Genomic DNA, 4,702 nt, shown 5'->3' with positions numbered 1-4,702 from the left:
ACTGTGGATCATTTATCATTGCTTTGGCACAAAATGCATTCAATGACTACATCTTTCAAATGACATTCATATTGTTCTCACTTCAACACTACAACCACCAAAACGCTGTGTACCTACAGGCCAACTTGCACATGCTAGCATACTGTTTTCAAAACTGTTAAACTTAAGTTCAAAACAATAACATAAGGAAAAACTCAATAAGACAAAAATTTGCTACAATTCTACAGTGATATTGTAATAAAATATATTTTGAATTGAAAAATTAAATATTATGAAAACAATTGGACAATTGGACCAACCACAGCTGATTCCCATTATGGCTTAACACCTACACAGGTGTTACTCTTTCAATTTTATTACAAAAGGAGACAACCTCAGAATAGTTTTGTATTGTGACATAAACATGTAACCAGCCGGAGATGGAGAAGTGGCTAAAAGAAGAAGAGTTGCTGGGAGGGGGCAAGGACTTCAAATGCGTGGTGGAAGAAGAAGAGGAAGATCAAGAGCTGTAGTCTCAGATGAGATTAGAGCTACTGTAATTGATCTTGTAATCAATCATCGTCTCTCAATGAGAGAGGCTGGTCAGAGAGTACAACCAATCTTTGTGGATGAGGCGGATTTCAACTTGGCCAAAACACGGCAACAAGGAAGGAATGTAATCGGGAAGAGAGCCACAGTGGATGTCTCGGGCCAGAGGGGGGCCAACATCACAATGTGCGCAGCAATATCCACTGATGGACTGCTGTTACAAGCTAATTGGGCAATACAACACTGAGCATCTCCTTGCATTTCTGCATGATCACTACGAAAGGGTTGTGCTCGTTCAGGAAAGGGATGCAGAGAGAAGAAATCAGCCAGCATTTCTAATTGTATGGGACAATGTGGCACCTCATCCCAGAATGGTGTCACTTTTCTTCCCACCTTACTCTCATTCCTCAACCCCATAGAGGATTTCTTTCCTCATGAAGGTGGAAGGATTATGACCACCATCCACATAATCAAATGTCCCTCCTGGAAGCAATGCATGCTGGATGCCTGGACATATATTGCCAAGGATGGATCAGGCATGCCAGAACATTCTTTCCTAGGTGTATCGCCCTAGATGCTATAAGATGTGATGTGGATGAGAACCTGTGGCGAAATGCAGAAGACCGTGTAGATTAGCATTCCTATTGTATCTGTATCAGTAGATGGTGTGTATACAAATTCTTGTATTTTGAATTACTCAGTGCATCATGTCTGATTAATTCCAGTAACATATATTGCAGTGAATTCTAAACAGTAGAGAGGTGCCCTTGTTTTACATAAGACAACATTGTATAATGATACCTGTTGTACTTGTATTTTAGGTCATTGTTTTGGAGTTGACAAAGTGTGTAATGGGAGAAGGAGTTAATTTGAGACATGTGTATGAAGGGATTTGGTAGTTTTAGTACATTTTGAATGTAAAAAGAACTGCTGTGCCGAGCTATAAGTTGGTTAAAAGAACTGTTTTAAGAGTTTGACCTAAGTATCGAGAAATGTATCCCAAAAACTGTAAAAACTGTACTATCATGTCATGGATTGTTTACACTGACATTATTCTATTATTCTATTTTTCAGGTAATCTGGCCAGTAGTCTGTGGTTATGATGAGCTACATTTTACTTAAATCAACTTCTCATTACTGTGTTCACCTTGATATGTTGTTAATAAATGCACTGCTATTTTACCAATTATCACTAGTTATAATCACAACTAAACTTGTTACATACAAGACATAGCAAGAGGATACAATAAACTAAGATCATCTTGTGTATATGAGTAAATCCTTTTTGGTTATTCATAATAAAACCAAAAGACTGCTAATGTAATGGAAGTTCAAACCTTTTGTCTGTTTGTATATCAAATACCTGGCAACATACGCTAATGATGACTTACTAGTTTCAGCCAGAACTTTCCAATTTGTGCATGCCTACACAATTGGCCATCGTTACAGAAGCTGTTACAGTGTGTACTAAACACACAAATAATATTTTGACATTCATTAAAGTCTGACTTGTGATAGCAAGAAAAGCACAGTTGTCCAGGACCATGAAACCTGCACACCATAATGGAATGCAGCCATCATTAATGTTATAAATTAAATATGTGTATTTTTTTTTGCGATGACGTGTCAGTAGGTCTAGGTCTAGGGGCATGCTGGTGGACTTATGGCTTACTGGGACAAAAGTCGAATTGTGTCATCATTAATGTTACTGATTACACCAGTGTGTTTCATGACAAGATCATGTCTGCAATATTGGATGCCTGTACAACAAATTTCCTTTGGTAGATCAGTATTTCTTTTTCATTTTAATGATAAAATATAATCAATTGGCAATAACAATAATTAACTGCAGAAAGGGAGTTTTTTAGTTGGACTTTAGTTATCGTTAAACTAGTGTAATGTGATGCTTGATGAGGTTATCTACCTCTAATGATAAAAAAAATTGATTTATTCATCCCAAAAATTTCTGTAACTTTCTTGAGGCCAATGTTCGAGTTCTGTTAAGTACACTGAAAAATAACAATATGTACAGGGGCCCTGAGAGCTCAACACACTGCATATACAGAAAACGCAATGCAAAAACGCACTAAATGAAGCGCGCACAACAGAAAACGGTTTCCAGGGACACAAAGTGATGCACATGGCTTTGACATCCTTGTTGTTGTTATGGTGTTTAGTTTTTTAATGTAGTTTTATTTTGTTTTTTTATTTAAACACTGTGATCACATCATTCAAACTATATGCAGATATCTGCAGTCAACCTAGCGTTAGCCTCTTGCTTATTATTAGCCTGCCATTAAAATAATTTGATGAAATATACACTAATTAACATTAACAACATTAATTGTGACCCTTTTTGTAAAAAGCTATCGCTAGCTTAATGTTAGCAGTGTGCATCACTTTTTAAATGCCCTTTGGAAAGTTTTCATTGTCATTGAGCTTCTTGCTGTGTATTTCTGCATTTGGTTGTGTTTTCGGTATTTGCAGCATGTCAAGCTCTAAGAGTCACTGTAAATATTGCCCACATGGAGAATGTGAACCGTCTGTTGTAGAGATGATATGACATGTCAGTATGGCACCAACGACCATTTGATTTACAAGCAGTTAACCATACAAACCCAGAAAACATTAAACTAAACACAAGAAGGTACACAGGTACAGCAAGTATCACACAGATAAAGCTCTGGAAGCTCTTGTATATCTTATTGTAATGAATATTTTGGAGAACAGCCTACGTGCTGAAGGCTTCATGCACAATATAAAATCCCCATAAAACCCAGAAGGCAATTAAGCTATACGTTCTCCGAAGTAGTTTGAATGGGAATAACTCCCCTCTCTTTTCCACTACTTTCAGCCATAAGATGTAGAAACTGGTGGGAGGACCCTGCATAAAGTAAAGAGAGTAGGCAACAGTGATGAAGTACTTGGTGGGTCGTATGTAATGCTCCAGGAAAGTTATTGAGTGGGAGAAAGTTGAGTTGCCTAAAGAGTTGCTCATTTCAGCAGCCATTAAAATGTTCCTCAGGTTCTGTGATCTTCAGATTTACAGGGCTCCTTGAGGCGAGATAGAGTGAGAGAACTCAACAGTCAGGGATCCCAAAGGCAAGGCAATAACAAAAAAATTGTGTAATTAGATGAATCCCATTAGATGAAAATGTGCAACGCTCAATGGCCGGAAAATCATTATTAATCCTTGTAACTTTTGAAGAAATTTTGGATTGTGCAATATGGCAGGCCTGCTTGGTTCTTTCAGTGAAATGATTTACAAGATTTACAAAGAATATGTTCATGGCATGGGATTGCTGTGATACACTGGTAAGAGCAAATACATTTTTTCCATGTATTCAAATAATTTAAATAGCACACAGTACTGTATTGTGTGTACAGTTAACCTTTTTTAATATGTTAAAATGTCTATATTATGAAAAAGCACTTTTTCTTGGATTTGTGATGTTACTTTTTTTTGTCTCTGGTGCTTTGGTACGGATACAAACTTGGAAAAAAAACTATCCATGCTGTTTTGAGTGAGATACAGGTTTCTGAATGTCCTCTGCCTTCAGTCTCCGGGTGAGCTGTTCAAAATCTCCACGGCTTTCTACGTACCTAGCCGAGACGGAATCACTGACCGTAGCATGCTAGCGCTAACTTGCTAGCTCATTCTCAATGGCAAAACACTGCTACAACACACACTAGTTCACCATAATCTACAAAAGAACTACTGCTCTGCAGGTATTCCACAAGTGCGCCCTCGTTTAGAAGAAGTCTCCCAGCTGATGTGGGCTTACCTAGCTACTGCGCATGTGTGACTCCCAATAAAGATAACATAGAAGTGAGATGTCTCACTCTGCAGCTAAAACAAGTGAGATTGAGCATGTTCTTAACTTGACTGGCGGTTTCCACACAATACTACAGTAGCATACTTTGTTGTGTGACATAATTCCCGAGAGGTTGCTTTGCGGGCGGCTCTGCGACGCACACATTCAGGGAGCAGATCAGACAGCGGAGCAGCATTGCACACAAAATGCCGAAGCGTAAGTGCAGCTTCACAGTTGAAGTGCAAAAAAATAACTTTCCAAGTACCGTCCCGGTCGGGACAAGTGGGAGTGCACCGTGTGCAAAGCTAGCACATACGGTTCAGTGTCTAATAAAGGTGCTGGAGATCTCAAAGCTCACA

The 4,702-nt window shown here is 38.5% G+C and overlaps 2 long non-coding RNA genes across 2 annotated transcripts in view; one reads left to right on the top strand and one right to left on the bottom strand.

The window, feature by feature from the left end:
• LOC116705131 (uncharacterized) overlaps nucleotides 1-587 on the bottom strand; it is a 10,529-nt gene extending 9,942 nt beyond the window's left edge. Inside the window, exon 1 of the long non-coding RNA XR_004335858.1 lies at nucleotides 88-587. This is a non-coding gene — a long non-coding RNA (uncharacterized LOC116705131). The remainder of the gene's footprint in view (nucleotides 1-87) is intronic.
• A 2,147-nt stretch (nucleotides 588-2,734) lies between these two features.
• LOC116704897 (uncharacterized) overlaps nucleotides 2,735-4,702 on the top strand; it is a 14,886-nt gene continuing 12,918 nt past the window's right edge. Inside the window, exon 1 of the long non-coding RNA XR_004335804.1 lies at nucleotides 2,735-2,746. This is a non-coding gene — a long non-coding RNA (uncharacterized LOC116704897). The remainder of the gene's footprint in view (nucleotides 2,747-4,702) is intronic.

Source organism: Etheostoma spectabile, chromosome 2, assembly GCF_008692095.1.
Source record: "Etheostoma spectabile isolate EspeVRDwgs_2016 chromosome 2, UIUC_Espe_1.0, whole genome shotgun sequence".
NCBI lineage: Eukaryota > Metazoa > Chordata > Actinopteri > Perciformes > Percidae > Etheostoma > Etheostoma spectabile.
This window is presented reverse-complemented; position numbering and strand designations above follow the sequence as displayed.